At 50.8% G+C, this 20,426-nt stretch overlaps 1 long non-coding RNA gene across 2 annotated transcripts in view; it reads right to left on the bottom strand.

The window, feature by feature from the left end:
- The window catches only part of LOC143822824 (uncharacterized), a 34,017-nt gene extending 21,441 nt beyond the window's left edge, over window positions 1-12,576 (bottom strand). For both annotated transcript variants that reach the window (XR_013226269.1, XR_013226268.1), the window contains exons 1-2: window positions 12,406-12,576; window positions 1,035-1,115 (exon numbers count right to left, since the gene is read on the bottom strand). This is a non-coding gene — a long non-coding RNA (uncharacterized LOC143822824). The remainder of the gene's footprint in view (window positions 1-1,034; window positions 1,116-12,405) is intronic.
- Between the last annotated feature and the right edge of the window lie 7,850 nt (window positions 12,577-20,426).

Consider the following 20,426-nt stretch of genomic DNA (forward strand, 5'->3'; position numbering starts at 1 on the left):
AACTGCCCAGCACTGTAAATTCTTTTGCCTTAAAAGGCCCTGAGCCATTTTAAAAATGCCTCTTTCATTAGAAAGACCCTAGTGGAAAATTGCTGAGTTGGCAGTTATAAAGGGACCACAGCACACTGGGAGAAGAGTGGCAGAAGAACAGAAGCGTCTCATTGCTTTTGGGTTGTGCACTTACCTTGGAGTTCACACAGGTTTGGAAGCAGCCGCCTCAACTATGTTGGTGAACTCTGAATCATCTTCAAAGGTGGGGGGATGCCCCTCTCTCCTTCCCCTCCACCTTCCCCCCAGAGTAGGAAGTTGATGTGCCTGCCTGCCCCTCCTCTCCCCTCCCTTGCCCCCCTGCATGGCTCACCTGGCTGACTGTACTCCACTCCAGGTGCAGTGCAAGCTGTCATCGCTGCCACTGCCCCTGCTCTCCTGGCCTTGGCCAGTGGAGCTCCAGAGCCCATGAAAGGGCCATGGAGCTGAGGCAAGGAGAGCGGCAGCGGCAGTAGCAATGGCTTTCCTTGCACTGCACCTGCACACCTCTGCAGGCCCAGGGCAAGGCCCAGGAGGAGGCACACTGCATGCTGGAGTGGAGCGGAGCTGGCCGGGTGAACCATGTGGGAAAGGGGAGGGTGGAGAAACATCAACTTTGACTCTGGGGAGTAGTTCCCCCACCCCTGAAGCCCTCTGAGGCAGCCAGAAGCAACCCCGAAGCATATCTTGGAATGCCCGCCTCAGCTCCATCCGAGGGTGGGATTCAGCGCCTCAGACTGCCTTGGTGCAATCTGTCTTCGAAGCAGCTCTGCTTCAGAGGTTTTTCAAAGTACCTCCACTGGATTGTTAAGGATTGTATTTCTGCCTTAACTCAATCCATTATTAGAGGGTTTTTAATATATCCAACACATATCTATTCTTGAGTACATGTGGTGACTGTCACAGAAAAATGTATAGTGTCTACATTTTGGGTGTTTAAATTTCCAAGCAACTTCCAATTCCAACATATCTAAAAAAAATATATACATTATTTGGTAATTTCTCACATTTGCAGTTCCTGGCTCTAACCTCCTTTGCGTCTGTTACTCCAATAATGTTGCCAAAGTTCATTTCTCCTTCTTGGAATTCTGAGATATGAAGAAAAAAAAACTTAAAAGAGCACTTGATAATTAATTTGGCATGTATATTGTTGCTAACATGCACGTCTTGCCCTCCATGAATCTTAAATTTAAGTTAATATATCTTCCCCGAATCATGGTTAAACTCCATCATTTTGCCATTTTACAAAAAAGGAGAAGTTACCCGGCCTATGAATTACCGCCCTATACGCTTACTCTCTATAATTGGTAAACTCTACAGTAAGCACCTGTCCTTGAAACTATCTAACTGGTACTCAGCAAGAACATTATAGGGCCTGAGCAAATTGGCATTAAAAAAGGCTGTTCAACATAAGACAATTGCGCTGTCCTATCCTTTTTATGTGACAAGTATATAAAGCCTCCAAGAGGCAAACTATTTGTAGCATTCATAGATTTGAAGATGGCATTTGGCTCTATCCTTAGATCGTCTCTGTGGAGCAAACTTGCCAGTCTCAATATTGACCCTCGCCTCTTATTTCTGCTAGAGAGTTTGCACTCTAATAACTTTTGTCAAATAAAATTTTCCCAACAGGGTAATCTAACAAATAAAATACCTGTAAGAATGGGTGTCAAGCAGGGCTGTATTTTGGCACCTCAGTTATTTAATCTATTCTAGGAGTTGGAGTGTACGCTACTCCCCTATCCTTTCCTCTTCACCTCTTAATAATTGGGGGAGGGATGGGATTTTTAGCTGCCATGTTAGTTAGTAGATTGATATTTTAATGGGAATTTTAATGGGATTAGTTGTTGTGACCCGCCTCGAGCCTATTGGGAGAGGCGGGAAATAAATCTAATAATAATAATAATAATAATAATAATAATAATAATAATAATAATATTCCTACATGACCTCCCTGTATATATCTGGAGGAGGTGAATGGTCATCCGCCTATGTTAGGGTCAAGACCTACCCCCCTACTATTGTATGCTAATGACACAGTGTTATTATCCAGAACAAGAATTGGTCTTAAGCATTATCTTAACAAATTTAACGAGTACTGTCGGGAAAACAATTTAAAAATTAACTTCGAAAAGACCAAAATAATGTTTTTTTTCAAAAAGGCACTATAAATATTTATGTATAATTGGCGGAAATAACATCGAACAGGTCTATCAGTTTAAATACCTTGGAATCACGTTAAATTTCAACAACAAATGGCTCACGCACAAGAGGAAAGTTAGGAGTTCCATGAAAGGCCCATTGGCTCTACTAACAAAATTTTATTCTCAAAAGGGCAATCAGGACCTCTATGCAGCGCTGAAAATATATAAGGCCAAAATGGTTCCACAGCTGCTTTATGGGATACCAATCTGGATCGAAGCATTCAATCACGATCTAGAAACACTCCATGGCTCCTTCCTCAGGTCATTATTCCAAGTCCCTAGAAATGTGGCTAATGACATCTTAATTGCTGAACTGGGCCAACAGAGACTTGAAGCCAGAGCCTGGTCTCTTACCTTTAGATACTGGATCAGTTTTCATTTTAGGGCTCATTCAAATACCCTTTTAGCTGCCCTGCTAAGCGATCCCATAACTCCAATTGGTCTCATAGACTCTCTAACAAACTCCTCTCATTGGGCTTAGACATACATTCTTTGATGGACCACGAGGAGAAAAGTATTTATAAGTGTATATTAAGGAGACTAGAGGACATTGAATATCAATCCTTACTGTCATTTACTTCTCCATCTTGCTCCCCCCGTGTATGGAATATTTTTCCGCTATATAAAGTTATCCCCCCTACCTGACTATCATTGAAGCCTTCTCTGACAGGAAAGCACTCTTATTTGCTCGGCTGAACTCTCTAATGTTCTTTTAGGAAGGTTTAACCGCATTCATTTAGCGGAGAGACTATGTTTTCACGGCTGTATGGTCCCTGATCTCCTTCCGCACATTATTATGTTCTGCCCTAAATTTTCTCTATACCACCAGGGGGTATCCGACATTCTATCTTCCTTTCATTTCCATAGTAACGAAACGGCCGCAATCAATAAATTACTTGATAGCAAGGATCCTGAGCAGATCGCCCGCATTGCAAAATTTTTAGCAAAGGTTTTTAGAATTAATTCCTTGTTTTTAACAAAATTGAGTAACCCTGTCTGATTCTTATAATTGTACTATTTTGTATTTCCATACCAGTATTGCTTTTTATGCCAATAAAGGCTTTTGTTTTTTGTTTGTTTAATATATCTTCCATCCAGTTCTTTAATTCTTCTATAACATCTAATTGAAGATTGTTTTTATAAACAGCTACTTTGTTTTGTGAGAAGGCAAGATTTGCTTTCCCTATTTTTTAAATTCAGAAGATGATCATATTTCTTCTATATATGATTCCCTTGAAGATACCAACTTTCTGCTTTTTAAGTTCTGCTAAAAATTCTGAATGTTTTGTAGGGGAATTTAGTCCACTGATATTTAATGATAGTGTTTTGAAATTTTTCATTTATCTGATGTTGATGCCTCAGTTGGTTCTGAATCCTTTGGTGGGCTTTGTTTTCTATCACTATGATTGATTATGCATAGGAGGGAAAAATGGCCAGCCCTCACATGGCAGTGGGGCAACTTGATGCTGACCCATGACATTGCCCCCTCCCAGCCCTGGCCTGCTTTAGGACCTCAAATGCCCCACATTTGAAACTAAACATGAGCAGTCAGTGTGATGCAGCGGTAAAAAAGGTGAATGCCATTTTGGGCTGTATCAACAGGAGCATCACATCAAAATCACAAGATGTCATAGTCCCATTGTATATAGCACTGGTCAGACCACACCTGGAGTACTGTGTGCAGTTCTGGAAGCCTCACTTCAAGAAAGACTTAGATAAAATTGAAAGGGTACAGAGGATAGCGACGAAGATGATCTGGGGCCAAGGGACCAAGCCTTATGAAGATAGGTTGAGGGACTTGGGAATGTTCAGCCTGGAGAAAAGGAGGCTGAGAGGGGACATGACAGCCCTCTTTAAGTATTTGAAAGGTTGTCTCTTGGAGGAGGGCAGGATGCTGTTTCTGTTGGCTGCAGAGGAGAGGACATGCAGTAATGGGTTTAAACTTCAAGTACAACGATATAGGCTAGATATCAGGAAAAAGTTTTTCACAGTCAGAGTAGTTCAGCAGTGGAATAGGCTGCCTAAGGAGGTGGTGAGCTCCCCCTCACTGGCAGTCTTCAAGCAAAGGTTGGATACACACTTTTCTTGGATGCTTTAGGATGCTTTGGGCTGATCCTGCGTTGAGCAGGGGGTTGGACTAGATGGCCTGTGTGGCCCCTTCCAACTCTATGATTCTATGATTCTACATTGAGGGAATGGTGATTTTTCAGCATTCCCTATTGTAATGCAGGCACCATCAGTGGCCATGCTGGGCTGGGCCCATGACTACAGGGAAGAGCCCCAGCAGGGGCACAAAATGTCCTGTTTGATTCCACAGTGCTTCCTCGTGCTGCAGAGCTAAATGGGGCATTTTTTCACTCCTTTGTGAAGCTATCCAGCCTTACTGAACTGAAGCCTCTGCCACCACTGCCACACTGGGATGCAGTGGAATCTTTCTGCCCCAATGTCGGGAACCCGCTTGCTAACTGAAAAAACAGGGTGCCCCTTTGAAGAAAACGTCACGCCAGCCCTGGTGAACGATACAACAGGAACAAGCTTTATTTCAGCAACGTGGAGTCCGCTGGTATGGAGTAAGAGCTTCCACCGAACTCCAGGTGGAAGCTCCCTTTTATACAAAACCCACCTCCTTAGGCTGTATTGCCCCACCCAGTACTTGCGGAGGGAACATGCTGATACAATCATGACTCATGCACATATGCGAGGTTTTCCGGGGTTCCTGATGGCCCATTTTCCTGGAACAAAGGGCCATCTCCGGGCCCTTGTCAAAAGGTGGAGGGGGACATTGAGGTTCTTTAGCGGCCATTGCCACCTCAACGATCGGGTGGGGCGCCCAGCTGCCGGCTTGCCTATGATCACCATGCCCCACCTCCGTGATCGCGGGCGCCTCTGATGGCGGGGTTCGGTCCCGTTCCCAAGCCACCAAGGACCGAACCACGACATTCTGCCCCCCCAAAGGTCCATTCTCCAACCCCCCGGGACGGCCAGGATACCGCTTGTGGAAACGTTCAGTGAGTCGGGGCGCAAGGACGTCCGCTGCCCAGACCCATTCCCGGTCCCCCAAAGCGAAGTCCTTCCATTCCACGAGGTACTGCAACTTCCCCCTGTGGAGTCTAGAGTCCAGGATATCCGCCACCTCGTGGTGCTCCCCCCCCCGGCAGGACCTCGGGCGCTGGCGGGGAAAACACGGGGTGCCAAACGTCACCGTCCGGAGTTTTTTTTAGAAGGCTCACGTGAAAGACGGGATGGATGTGCCGGAGGTTCTTGGGGAGCTTGAGCTTGACCGAAACTTCGTTGATCGGGGCCAAGACCTCGAAAGGCCCCAAAAACCAAGGGCCTAGCTTCTTGCTGGGCAAATTCAACCGTAGGTTCCGGGTGGAAAGGTAAACTCGATCCCCCGGTCGGATCTCCTCAGCTGGTCGTCTCTTCCGGTCGGCGTCCTCTTTCTGCGCTGCCTTGACTTTGTGGAGCTGCTCCTGCAGCGACTTCCAGCAGCTCCCGGCACGCTTCCCCCACTCGCGAAGGTCGGCCGATTCCCGGGCGGGGACCTCTCCAAGCTCCGGGAAGTGTCTCAGGTCTGTCCCGTAGACGACGGCAAAAGGCGACATCTCCGTGCTGCTGTGGTCTGCGTTGTTGTACGCGAACTCGGCCAGGGGGAGCAGGGGCACCCAGGTGTCTTGATGATAGGAACCGAAACACCGCAAGTACTGCTCCAGTACTTGATTAACCCGCTCGGTCTGCCCGTCCGTCTGGGGGTGGTAAGCGGAGCTCAGCCCTTGCTCGATGTCTAACAGGCGCAGGAAAGCTTGCCAAAACCGGGACACGAATTGTGAGCCCCGATCGGAAATCACCTTGTCCGGCAGCCCGTGCAGTCGGAACACGTGATCCAGGAACATCCGAGCCAACTGTGAAGCACTGGGGACACTGGCGCAAGGAATGAAATGGGCCTGTTTGGAAAATAGATCTACCACCACCCAGATCACCGTTTTCCCCTTGCTGGGAGGCAAGTCTGTTATAAAGTCCATGGAGATCACTGACCACGGCCGGGTCGGGACCTCGAGCGGGTGCAGCAGACCTTTCGGCTTGCCAACCCCCGGCTTGCAGGTCAGGCAGACAGGACAACCACTGACGTAAGCTTTTGTGTCCCGCCGCAGACTGGGCCACCAAAACCGCCGCCGGGCCAACTTCCAGGATTTTACGAAACCGAAGTGCCCGGCGGTCTTAGCATCGTGGCAGAGGCTGAGGGCTTCCCGTCGTAGCCCTTCCGGGACGTAGACAGCCTCCCCCCTCCGCCAGAGACCGGAGTCCAAAATCAAAGAGTCCCGGAGCTCAGCCAGCTCCTCGTCTGTCCCGTAGGCTGCCACTAGGCGGTCTCGGAGCGGGGCGGTCGCCGGGTCGGGCTCCCATTCCTCCCTGGCCCGACGCCTAGTGACGACCCCCCGTCCCAGCTGCTCCTCACCAAACACGGACCTGGTGCAGGGAGCGTACCCCTCCCCATAATGCGGCAGACGGGAGAGGGCGTCCGCGAGGAAATTCTCTTTGCCGGGGATGTGACCAAGCTTGAAATTGTACCGCGAAAAGAACTCCGCCCACCTCATCTGCTTGGCGTTCAGGGATCGCGGTTGCCGGAGCGCCTCCAGATTCTTGTGATCTGTCCAGACCTCGAACGGCTCCTCTGTTTCCTCCAGCCAATGCCGCCATTCGGTGAGGGCGAACTTAATCGCAAACGCCTCCTTCTCCCAGGTAGACCAGTTCCGCTCCGTTTCGGCGAATTTTCGTGAGAGGTAGGCCGCCGGCCTCAGCTGTCCCGCCTTGTCTCGCTGCAGGAGAACCGCCCCGGCTGCTGCGTCGCTGGCGTCGACTTGTACCACCATCGGCTGGGTTGGGTCGACGTGCAGTAGCGTGGGCTCAGACGCGAAAGCTTGCTTGAGGGCCAGGAACGCTGCCTCCGATTTCTCATTCCAGCCGAGCGCTGCGCTGGGCCGCGTGGCGCGAGGACCTCTCCCCTTGGTACCTAGCAAGTCCGTGAGGGGAGCCACTACGGAGGAGTATCTGGGGATGAAGCCTCTAAAAAAGTTAGCAAACCCCAGGAAGCTTTGTAGCTGTTTCCGGGTGCGGGGCCTTTCCCAGGCCAGCACCGCCTGCACCTTCTCGGGGTCCATAGCTATGCCCTGGGCTGAGATGCGGTAGCCCAAATAGTCCAGGGAGGGACGGTGGAATTCGCACTTAGCCAGCTTCACGTATAGGTGGTTTGCCAGCAGGCGCTTTAACACCTCCCTCACCAGGGTCACGTGCTCTTGGGGATCTTGGCTGTAGATCAGGACGTCATCCAAATAAACCACCACCCCCTGAAACAGAAGGTCCTGCAACACCTCATTAATTAGACTCATGAAAACCCCAGGTGCCCCGCTTAAACCGAACGGCATCACTTTAAATTCGAATTGTCCCAATTGACAGTTAAACGCTGTTTTCCACTCATCCCCCTCCCGGATGCGTACCCGGTAGTACGCCTCCCTTAGGTCCAGCTTAGTGAACAGAGTCCCTTTGCCCAGCCGGGCCAGCAAATCCGGGATCAGCGGGAGGGGGTAAGCGTTCCCCGCTGCGATGGCGTTGAGGCCCCGGTAGTCCTGGCACAGCCGTCGGGACCCATCCTTTTTCCGGACGAACAAGACTGGAGCTCCCATGGGACTGGAAGCGGGCCGGATGAAACCTCGGGCCAGATTTTTACCCAAAAACTCCCGGAGGTCCTTGAGCTCACCCTCACTCATCTTGTAGATGCGCCCTTTGGGTAGTACCGCCCCCTCTGGGATGTTGATAGCGCAGTCCGTGCGGCGGTGTGGGGGTAGCTCGTCCGCTTCCCGCTCGCTGAAAACGGCTGCGAGGTCTCGGTACTCTGGCGGGACCTCGGGCTCTGGTTTCTCCTGCTGCGCCGCCGCCGCTCCCCTGGGACGCGCCGCCGTCCTCTTGTGGCTGGAATTCTCGTGGGGGACCCGATGCCGTGCACCCACCATCAAGTCGAACTTCAGGGTCCCCGCCCGCCAGTCCACCACGGGGTTGTGTTCCTTCAGCCAATCCAGGCCCAACACCGCCCGATATCCCGCTACGGGGACCTGGATCAGCCACCGCAGCTCTTGGTGGTCCCCTATGTGGATGGCGATAGGACCCACCTCCTCCCCAAAAGGTCCCCCCTGAATCGGGCTGCCGTCCATCTGGACGAAAACCAGGGGAACCTTCCGAATGCGCTTCGGTAGCCCCAAAGCCCGGGCTATCTGGGGGTGGACCATGCTGTGGTCGCATCCAGAGTCCAAAAGAGCCTCCCCCACCCAACTTAGTCCGTTCTCCGGGTTCCGGAGCTCTAAAATTACCACGTTCGGAGGTCGCGCCTCATGCTGTAGGGGTTTTCCCTCGCACCGCGGGACCTGCTGCCCGGCACCGTCTACAGCAGGTCCTGGCCGTTTCCCGTCGCCTGGGCGCTTCCCGGTTCGTTGCGGAGGTCCTCCGCCCGGCGTGCCTGCTGGGGGCGTGTCGCACCTCCCCCCTGGGAGAGCCCGCGGTCCTCCCCCCCTTGCCGTTGGCACGCTGCTGCGAAATGTCCTGACCCCCCGCATTTCAGGCACAGACCTTCCCGGCGTCTCCTTTCCCGCTCGGGGTTCGGGGGTCGTTTGGGGCGAGAGTTGTCGGGGCCCGGTCTCGGCGCCTCGGCTGACCCGCCTTTGGCCTCCCGGGGGGGTGCGGCGGCCCAACCCAGGCTGGCTTCCAGCTTGGCGACCACAAAACACCACCCCTCCAGTGTAGACAGATCTTCTTCCGTCCCCTTGATCACGGCCCATTCCCTGAGCTTCGGGTTAAGGCCCTCCCGGAAGTACTCGATTTGGGTCTCCTCGTTCCAGGAGAACACCTTGCCTGCTTCCCTCCGGAAAATGTCTATATAGTCCATAACCCCCCTAGTACCCTGTCGAAGTCCCTTGATCCGACTCTTTGCCTTGTCCTCAGCCTGGGGGTCCTGGAATCGTCGGCGGAGCGCGACCACGAAGTCCTGCAGGTCCCGAGTTGCCGGGTCGCCGCGCTCGGCCAACCCTAGGTACCACTGACCCGCCTTGCCCTGGAGACACGAGGCCACCCCCCAGACCAAGTCCTCGGAGTCCTCATACCGGTCTCCATACCTCCGGGCATGCGTCAGCGCGTGGAGGAGGAACTGCGGGAGGTCGTCCGGCGTCCCGTCGAAACGCGCCTTAAGCTCTGGGGGGGAACGTTTTGGAGAGTAGTCCGACCCCCTCCGGATCCGGGATTCTCGGCGTCCGCCGTCTCGTCCTGCTCCGCTCCACCGGCTACCAACTTTCCCAACGACGCCGTGCCGCTCCCTGCCTTGCACGTCGCTCCTGCGTTGGTCCGGCTCTCGCCGCCCCGTCGGCTCACCCGCTCCCCCGAGATCCTCTGCTGTCTCGCCTCTCCGCTGGCCGTCTCGCCTACTCGGGACTGAAAACTGCTCCGGGTCGGGGTCCGGGGCCCGCTCACCAGTACCGGGCTCGTCCTCGTCGCTGGAGACGTCCTCACTCGACGCGATCCCCTCCGCCGTTGTATTACCAGTCCCTCCGGGCCCGGCCCGAGCTTGCTCACGGGCTTCAGCTGCCTGCAAGCGCCTGGCCAAGTCCGCCATGGCCCGCCGCAGGTCCTCTAGGGATTCCTCAGGTCCTACCGGGCGAAGCGCCTGCCTCAGCTGGGTGTCCCAGGTTGGGGCCAACCCCCCAGACCTCGGCGCGCTCCCCGCCGTGCTTGGGAAACCCATGGCCCGGCGCCTTCCCTTGGCCGCCGCTGCCGAGGGTCTCGGGGTCCCGGACAGCTGCTCCTGGCCCCCCGATTTTCGGAGGAAATCTCCCGGGGACATTAAACTCATGTTCCCGGGGTTCGTGGGGGTCGAGACCGCCCCGTTGCTTGAAAACGCCATCTCTGGATCCGTCCCGATAAGCGCTCGGATGCGATGCCGACCCTGGAGTTCGGTGGGAAGCTCTTACGATGTCGGGAACCCGCTTGCTAACTGAAAAAACAGGGTGCCCCTTTGAAGAAAACGTCACGCCAGCCCTGGTGAACGATACAACAGGAACAAGCTTTATTTCAGCAACGTGGAGTCCGCTGGTATGGAGTAAGAGCTTCCACCGAACTCCAGGTGGAAGCTCCCTTTTATACAAAACCCACCTCCTTAGGCTGTATTGCCCCACCCAGTACTTGCGGAGGGAACATGCTGATACAATCATGACTCATGCACATATGCGAGGTTTTCCGGGGTTCCTGATGGCCCATTTTCCTGGAACAAAGGGCCATCTCCAGGCCCTTGTCAAAAGGTGGAGGGGGACATTGAGGTTCTTTAGCGGCCATTGCCACCTCAACGATCGGGTGGGGCGCCCAGCTGCCGGCTTGCCTATGATCACCATGCCCCACCTCCGTGATCGCGGGCGCCTCTGATGGCGGGGTTCGGTCCCGTTCCCAAGCCACCAAGGACCGAACCACGACACCCAACTTCATGTGCTCACACGAAAAGCAGCATCAGACCATGTCTGGTGGGTGAAATTTTCCCCCTTTAGTACACAAGAAGCAGCAGGGCGTGCTGCCACAGCACGAGAACCTGGCAGTGGCCCAGTGTGGCTGCCAACATGCATAACTGGTCTCTGAGACAAACTTCATTTGGTTGTACTTGAAAACTCTTTCTGTTCTTTTGAACAAGTTTTCTTCTTGTAGTTCTTCATCCAATACTTTGCCCTGTTCTGGTTAAATTGTCATTCATGCTTTTGTACTTCCAGTACAAATGGTATCTTCTAATGATAACTTATTCCCCTCTTTTGTAGAATCTGTGTCAGGAAATCAAAATCTTTCTTGTTTTTAATACACCTACTAAGTCCTGAAAGATCTACACTTCTTCTATCATCCGCAGAGATTCTCTTGGCTTCTTTAATACAATCAGTGTCTTGTTTTCTCTTCTGTAAATATCAGACCAGTATATCTTATGGAAGCTTATTCCCTTGTGCAAATATTGAATTCATTATCTATAACATTTGGCAGGGTGCTTTAGGTTGGTCCTGCTTTAAGCAGGGGGTTGAACTAGCTGGTTTGTATGCCCCCTTCCTGCTCTATGATTTTATAACTCATCTACTTCTAAGTGTTGTTCTTCTCCCAGACAATATATTGTCTAAGCAGGAAATCAGTAGTTCCTTTCCTTGTGGTTCTTAATGTAAATTTCAACTTCTGGAACATTCTACTTTCTGCCATATGAACTGCATAACTTCACATTGGAGGTTGACCCTCTTTTTCAGTGAAAGGATGCTGTTGTGTCTACCTGTGTCTGGCTCCAAATAGCCTCTTCTCTCTCTCTCTCTCTTTCTCTCTTTGGGTCTTCTTAGCTTCACTGTGAATTATTACTTCCAACTGATTCCCAACTTTGCATATGAAAAGAATGCACATGGGAACAATGTGTTTTTAATTGGTGGATGAATATTTGATGGAGCAGAGATGGCACAAACCCTGCTTCCAATTTACAGCTGAATGTGTGATACAAACCCCATGTTTCTGCAGGATCTGGCCCCTGGTTGCAAAAAGAAAGCTCATTCATAGGGACAAGTGTTCCCACATACATGCAGGATGGACATGCATTCTCTGTAACCAATATCATCCTTGTACGAGCTAATAGGAGGTTATCTGTATTTTTTTTTAAATGAACATTGTGCAATACACAGACTAGACCAGCTTTTCTCAACTTTTTTTTACAATTGAATTTTACAATTGAATTTTACAATTACAATTTTACAATTGAAAACCCCTGAAATATTTGTGGCACAATCATGCAGAATATGGTTGGGAAGCACAGGTGTGTACACACCCACCCAGGGCCCACCCCCTCCAGGCCCATAATTGGCCATTTGGGGAGGTGGCTGCTGATTGACATTATGATATACTAGGAATAAAGCCCATTGTAGTGAAAATACAATGGGCGCTAGCAGGGGGTGCGGGGGTGCGGGCAGGGCTCTCTGGAAGCGGCCCTGTAACCTGCGGGCGCGGCGGGCTCCTGAATAGGTAGAAAGGGGGAGGGGTGGCAGATCTGCGGCATCGCCAGCGGCACGCAGTATAGCAGGGGTCCCGGGGGCAGAGCGAAGAAGAGGCGAGGGCAGCGTGAGGCAGGGGAGCTTACTTGCGATAGTGGCCATTTTGGAGGGTTGACAGCGGCTCGGCGGCGTCCTTGTCGTGGCAGTGGGCAACAGGAGGACGTGAGCAGGAAGGTCATTGGCTCCTCGCACAGCTCGTCAGTGGCCTTCTGCTGTTGGCGGCGATGTTGGAGCGGGGGCGGCGGCTCATCGGCATGTCATAGAATCATAGAATCATAGAATCATAGAATCATAGAATCATAGAATCATAGAATCATAGAGTTGGAAGGGGCCATACAGGCCATCTAGTCCAACCCCCTGCTCAACGCTGCATCAGCCCTAAGCATCCTAAAGCATCCAAGAAAAGTGTGTATCCAACCTTTGCTTGAAGACTGCCAGTGAGGGGGAGCTCACCACCTCCTTAGGCAGCCTATTCCACTGCTGAACTACTCTGACTGTGAAAAACATTTTCCTGATATCTAGCCTATATCGTTGTACTTGAAGTTTAAACCCATTACTGCGTGTCCTCTCCTCTGCAGCCAACAGAAACAGCATCCTGCCCTCCTCCAAGTGACAACCTTTCAAATACTTAAAGAGGGCTATCATGTCCCCTCTCAACCTCCTTTTCTCCAGGCTGAACATTCCCAAGTCCCTCAACCTATCTTCATAGGGCTTGGTCCCATGGCCCCAGATCATCTTCGTCGCTCTCCTCTGTACCCTTTCAATTTTATCTACGTCCTTCTTGAAGTGAGGCCTCCAAGACTGCACACAGTACTCCAGGTGTGGTCTGACCAGTGCCGTATACAATGGGACTATGACATCCTGTGATTTTGATGTGATGCCCCTGTTGATACAGCCCAAAATGGCATTTGCCTTTTTTACCGCTGCATCATACTGCCTGTTCATGTTTAGTTTACAATCCACAAGTACGCCAAGGTCTCGTTCACACACAGTGTTACTTAGAAGCGTATCCCCCATCCAGTAGGCATGCTTTTCATTTTTCTGACCCAGATGCAGAACTTTACACTTATCTTTATTAAATAGCATCTTGTTCTCATTTGCCCATTTTCCCATTGTGTTCAGATCTCGTTGAACTCTGTCTCTATCTTCCAGAGTATTTGCCAGTCCTCCCAATTTGGTGTCATCTGCAAACTTGATGAGTAGTCCCTCCACCCCCTCATCTAGAATATCTTTAAACCGCCCGTGGCGCCATGGGCGCCACGGACTAAATAATTCGTTAAGGGCTCTTGAGGTGGGATTTGTCCGTGATGAGGAAGGCTCCGGGTTGGACCCTTCCTCAGGACAGACAATCGGAGGGACCAATCGGCAGGCGCAAAGCGCCTGCCAATTGGTCCCTCCGATTCCCAGCCCCAGCAACTTCGAGCCGCGCACAGCGCGGCTCGCAGTTCCTCCTGGCCTGACGCGGCGAGAGGCGCGAAGCGCCTCTCGCCGCGTCAGCCGCCTACCCGAGGGAGCTCCCGGCAGCCGCGCGGAGCGCGGCTGCCGGGGGCTCCCTGCCCGGCGGCTTTGCGCCTCTCGCCGCGTCAGGCCGCTGCCCGAGGGAGCCCCCGGCAGTCGGGTGCTCCCTCGGCTAGCCGGCTGACTCTTGCCGCATCGGGCTGCGTCTCGCAGTGTCGGGCCGCTGCGAAACACCCCGGCAGTCGCGCGGAGCATGGCTGCCGGCCCCTCCCTGCCTCCCCCGCCGCTGCTAGCAACACGGAGCCGACTACGAGAGCCGTCGCCGCGGGACAACACAGACTGTATGTATCAAGAGCCCACTGTATCCCTTTTACAGCGGGCTATATTTCTAGTTAATAAATATGTTAAAAAGTACCAGGCCAAGCACCGAGCCCTGAGGTACCCCGCTACTCACCTCTCTCCAGTCTGATGAAACACCATTGACAACAACTCTTTGAGTGCGGTTCTCTAACCAATTCCCTATCCACCTGACTATCTTAAAATCTAGATTGCAGTCCTTCAATTTATCCATCAGAACATCATGGGGAACCTTGTCAAAAGCTTTACTAAAATCCAAGTAAATTACATCAACCGAATTTCCCTGATCCAGCAAACCTGTTGGTATGGGTCGAGGGCCGAAGTTTCATCCAAGGAACCTAGGAGTTGGTCCGCTGCGGCCCGCTCTATCACCTTACCCAGAAACGCCAAGTGCGAAACTGGGCGGTAACTGGCGGGGTTCCACGGGTCAAATGATGGCTTTTTCAGTAAGGGGTGTACCACTGCTTCCTTGAGCCCCTTGGTTAACTCTCCAGATGTTAAGGAGAGGTTGACAATCTCCCTCAAGGGGCCTCCTCTCCGCTGGTCGCCCGATTTGAGCAACCAGGATGGACAGGGATCCAAGGGGCAAGTGGTCGCCCTCACTGAACCCAGTAACTTGTCCACTTCAGTTACAGAGAGCCGAATGAAGCCATCAAACACTAACCCTCTTGGCGGCCACGGAGCTTCCAGTTCACTAACTGTAACAATCGTGGCAGGTAGGTCACGGCGGAGCGACAGGGCTTTGTCCGCAAAATAGCTCGATAATGCCACAGAGCTCAATTCCAATTCCCTTACTGTTTGTCGCCCTTCTTCGAGGGCGGTAAGTGATCTAATTATCTTAAATAATTGTGCTGGGTGAGAGCTTGCGGACGCGATTTCTGCGTCATAGAAGTCTCGTTTCGCCGCTTTCACCGCATTCTCATACGCCTTCATAAGCGTGCAATGAGATGTCCTTGTAGCTTTGTCACGAGTCTTCCTCCACACTCGCTCAAGCCATCTCACTTCCTTCTTCCTCTCCCGAAGCTCCTGGGAGTACCATGGAGCCTGTTTGAGGCGAAGGCGGAGAGGGCACCTAGGAGCAATCTTGTCAATGGTGGCCGTAAGGCGGGATTGCCAGTCCTCCACCAAGGCCGTCAACGAGGTGCCGGAGGGCATCGGGTCCCGCAGGGCATTCAGGAATCTCTCAGATTCCATGAGTCTCCGCGGGCGGACTAGAATACGCCCGTCACCCAAACAGAGAGGGGGTGGTATCCTCAGTCGAGCCTTCAGGGCATGGTGGTCTGACCATGGAACGATGTTATTCGCCACCAGATCTACCGCTACACGTGCACCAAAGATCAAATCGAGGGTGTGACCAGCCTGATGGGTGGGACCAGCAACAATCTGTGAGAACCCTAGTGTCTCCATGGCTGACACTAGATCCAGGCCAAGTCCTGAAGACGGCGCATCCGCATGAACGTTGAAGTCCCCCAAAACTAAAAGTTTTGGGTACTGCAACGTCCAGGCAGCCACCGCCTCCAGCAGGCCTGGCAGGGAATCTGGAGGGGCAGTGGGTGATCGATACAGCAACCAGATCACCATGTTCTCGACCGATTCCCACCCAAGACCGACACACTCAATCCCCGGAATCGTTGGCGCAGGGAGAGCCCTGAAGGAGAAGGTCTCTCTGGCCAGAATTGCCACCCCCCTCCCCTCCCCTCCCATGGAGCCGGGGTTGATGCAGGATGGAAAACCTCTCTAATTCCCTATCTACCTGACTATCTGAAAATCTAGATTGCAGTCCTTCAATTTATCCATCAGAACATCATGGGGAACCTTGTCAAAAGCTTTACTAAAATCCAAGTAAATTACATCAACCGAATTTCCACGATCCAGCAAACCTGTTACTTGGTCAAAAAAGGAAACCAGGTTGGTCTGGAGGACCTGTTGGAGACAAATCCATGCTGACTTCCTTGGATCACCAAATTGTCCTCCAGATGAGGACAGCTCATAGGGAACCAAAAGTAAAAGGATTCAGATGCCTTTATACTAATGCCCGAAGCATGGGCAATAAGAAGGCTGGAACTTCTCATGCTGATGGAAAGGTATGACCCAGTAGGCATCACAGAAACTTGGTGGAATGATTCTCATGACTGTAATATAATGCTGGATGGATATGAACTGTTCAGAAAAAACAGAATAGATCGAAGAGGTGGAGGAGTGGCACTGTATGTGAGGAAAGGGCTTACCTGCCAGGAAATTCTAGTGAAGAAGAGCATATCTACAGTGGAAAGCATCTGGGTGAAAATAAGCGAGGGGAAAACAAACAGTGTGGTGGTTGGTGTCTGCTACCGACCGCCTGACCAACGAGAGGATGTGGATGCTGCACTTTGTGAGCAGCTTGAGAAAATATCCAAGCGGCAGGACCTTGTCATCATGGGTGACTTCAATTTCCCAGATGTGTGGCAATAGGCCCACTGTTGGGTGCGGATGGACAAACTCTAACCGAAGATGCAGAGAAAGCAGAAAGGCTTAGTGCCTATTTGACATCTGTTTTTTCCCACAGGTCAAAGGGTTCAGGCACATCTAGAGATGGCCGTAGCCAAAGGATAGTGTCTGGGTGGCAGGTTAACATGGATAGAGAGGTTGTCGAGAGGCATTTAGCTGCACTGGATGAGTTCAAATCCCCTGGTCTGGATGAAATGCACCCGAGAGTGCTCAAAGAACTTTCCAGAGAACTTGCACAGCCCTTGTCCATCATCTTCGGAACCTCTTTAAGTACTGGAGATGTCCTGGAGGACTGGAAGAGAGCAAACGTTATTCCGATCTTCAAAAAAGGGAGGAAGGATGACCCAGGAAACTACTGACCAGTGAGTCTGACCTCTGTTGTTGGGAAGATAATGGAGCAGATATTAAAGGGAGCGATCTGCAAACATCTGGAGGACAATTTGGTGATCCAAGGAAGTCAGCATGGATTTGTTTCCAACAGGTCCTGCCAGACCAACCTGGTTTCCTTTTTTGACCAAATAACAGGTTTGCTGGATCGTGGAAATTCGGTTGATGTCATTTACTTGGATTTTAGTAAAGCTTTTGACAAGGTTCCCCATGATGTTCTGATGGATAAGCTGAAGGACTGCAATCTGGATTTTCAGATAGTTAAGTGGATAGGGAATTGGTTAGAGAACCGCACTCAAAGAGTTGTTGTCAATGGTGTTTCATTAGACTGGAGGGAGGAGAATAGCGGGGCACCTCAGCGCTCGGTGTTCGGCCCGATATTTTTTAACATATTTATTAATGATCTAGATGTCGGGGTGTAGGGAGTACTCATCAAGTTTGCAGATGACACCAAATTGGGAGGACTGGCAAATACTCCGGAAGATAGAGACAGAGTTCAACGAGATCTGAACACAATGGAAAAATGGGCAAATGAGAACAAGATGCAATTTAATAAAGATAAGTGTAAAGTTCTGCATCTGGGTCAGAAAAATGAAAAGCATGCCTACTGGATGGGGGATACACTTCTAGGTAACACTGTGTGTGAATGAGACCTTGGGGTACTTGTGGATTGTAAACTAAACATGAGCAGGCAGTGTGATGCAGCGGTAAAAAAGGCAAATGCCATTTTGGGCTGTATCAACAGGGGCAACACATCAAAATCACAAGATGTCATAGTCCCATTGTATACGGCACTGGTCAGACAACACGTCAAGAAGGACGTAGATAAAATTGAAAGGGTACAGCGGAGAGTGACCAAGATGATCTGGGGCCAAGGGACCTATGAAGATAGGTTGAGGAGGGCAGGATGCTGTTTCTGTTGGCTGCAGAGTAGAGGACACGCAGTAATGGGTTTAAACTTCAAGTACAACGATGTAGGCTAGATATCAGGAAAAAAATCACTTTTCTTGGATGCTTTAGGATGCTTAGGGCTAATCCTGCGTTGAGCAGGGGGTTGGACTAGATGGCCTGTATGGCCCCTTCCAACTCTATGATTCTATGATTCTATGATTCTATGGTAGTGACATTGTATATAATCAGGGATTGGCTCTACTGCCCCGTCGCCGCCATCCCAATGCATCATCGGTCAATTTGAGGTTGGCAGTGCATGAGGAACCTGGATGGAAGGGGGCTCACAAAAATGGGGCAGGGGGATGGAGGGATACCTCTGTGACCACCCTTGGGCCACAGTTGCCTTTTTCTAGAGTGACACTAATCCTTAGGTTTATATAATTAGAAATAGAGGGAGGTTAGCAAGACAGCACAGTCTCCAGCTCTCTGACTTCACCAGACATGGCCATTCTGCCCAGGCGTTGGGGTGGGGTGGGTGGGCTCATGCGATTCCCTCCCCCAGAGATGGGGCCCCTGCATTCCTTTATGAAGTTATCAGTGCCGTGGAGTGTCACTTGCTGACTTGTGGATGCCGGCATGCTGACCTAAAGCTAGATCTCTTTTAGCCGCCCAGAACTTCAGCCGGCCGCTGGTCTCCCTCCCCTTTGCTCTCATTTCCAAAATCATAAATCCTGTTCTGGTCCTCCTCTTTGCCTGAGGGTGTTAAGTTCAGCTTCCTGTTGTAATCCACTCCAGGGGCCTGAGGAATGGCGCTGGGGCAGCTGATGGTGTCGTTCGCGAACCCCTGGTGGGAATTGCTGCTGGCTTTGGATGGAAATGCAAATGCAGCATTCAGTGGGAAAGCTGTTTTTAAAATCCTACCCAAAACAAGGTGAACAACTCTGTGCAAACAGACATGAGTTCTTTCTGTTCTTCGAGTTACCTGTGTTTTCATTCCTTCTTTCCTTTTGTCCAGCGTGGCCAACAGACACGTTTTTATCCTTTGACCGTCAGAATCACCCCCCCCCAAGAGCCACTTGATGCAGTGGTTAAGAGCAGTAGACTCTAATCTGGAGAATTCGGTTTGATTCCCTACACCTCCTCCACATGCAGCCAGGTGTTCTCTCTGAGCTCTCTCTGTCTCACAGTTCTCTCAGAGCTCTTTTAGTTTCACCTTCGTCACAGAGTATCTGCTGCAAGCAGAGGAAGGGAAGGTGATTGTAAGCTACTTTGAGACTCCTTCAGGAAGTGATAAGTGTGGTACAAAAACCCCAGCTCTTCTTTTTAAAAACCATTTCATGGTGTCCCTTTTTTACAGGAACATCTTTCCTATGAGGTTAAACTGTCATAAAAAGAAAGGACTGCATTTGAGAGAAATATTACTCAGAAGTAATGTGCAGTAAAGTGATGCCTCCTGAAGCTCAACAGAGTAATACACAGTTGTGCTCCTCACAATCCTCCTGGTACCACAAAATGGCCATGGTGGTGTGTTATGTATGTGGACAGTCCACAAAACATGATGTTCCAACAACGTCCCATGTTTGTTCCAACAACGTTCCCTGCGCCATATGGAAAGGGTGGTATAAAAATCTGAGAAAATAAAGTAAAATAAACAAGGACCTCAGTGGGCTGCAATGTGCAAGAACCCACCCTCCAAAGCAGCATTTTCTCCAGGGGTACCGACCTCTGTTGTCTGGAGATTTGTTGCAACAGTAGATCTCCAGGCCCCACCAGGGGGATGGCAACCCTAGTCTTACATCATACTCCTCTGTTATCACAAAAACATGCAAGTTGCAAAGGAATGGCTCAGGAGAATCCTTATTTAAGTTTTATTATGCCTTTCGTGCCCTGTCTTCTGCTTTTGAAATTCCATATTCCTTATTTATGATATATCGTGTCTTACACCTTTTTGCATTTTTACCTAATGTTTATAATCGTTGTCCTACTGAGTTGTTTACTGATGTCCTTATGCTGTCTGATTGATATTGTGGGATATTGTGGGAGCCTCAGCAAGAAAGGCAGGCTACAAATCCTGCAAACAAATAAACACATGTTCATAAGGAAGAGGTAAGTGCATGCAAAGACCCCTACCGGATCAGATCTTTGGCTAATTATGCTGTTAGGTGATGATGAAGGTCATAGGTCCAAATAGATGGGTCATCCCAGCTTGATTGTCCTGTGTTTTCATTGGGGGGGGGGCTCTCTCATAAAAGTGGTGAACATGTTGACATTAAGACCATCAGTCCCCTCTTGCTCCACATTCCTGTGACCAAGGAAGGGAAAATTAAGAGCCTCCTTTCTGGAGGAAACATTGAGGTTTCCAAACAGAGAGCCCAGTATTGTGCCATAAGGTGTAAATTAAGCCAAAACCACGTTATTGGAAATCTGTCATGCCTTAGATATATTAACTCTGATACCTGTTTAGCTTAATTCTGTTTTAAATGTTTGATTTATAAGTATTTATTTACTGTTAAGCATTTTATTAGAT

This window comes from Paroedura picta, chromosome 13, assembly GCF_049243985.1.
Source record: "Paroedura picta isolate Pp20150507F chromosome 13, Ppicta_v3.0, whole genome shotgun sequence".
Lineage (NCBI taxonomy): Eukaryota > Metazoa > Chordata > Lepidosauria > Squamata > Gekkonidae > Paroedura > Paroedura picta.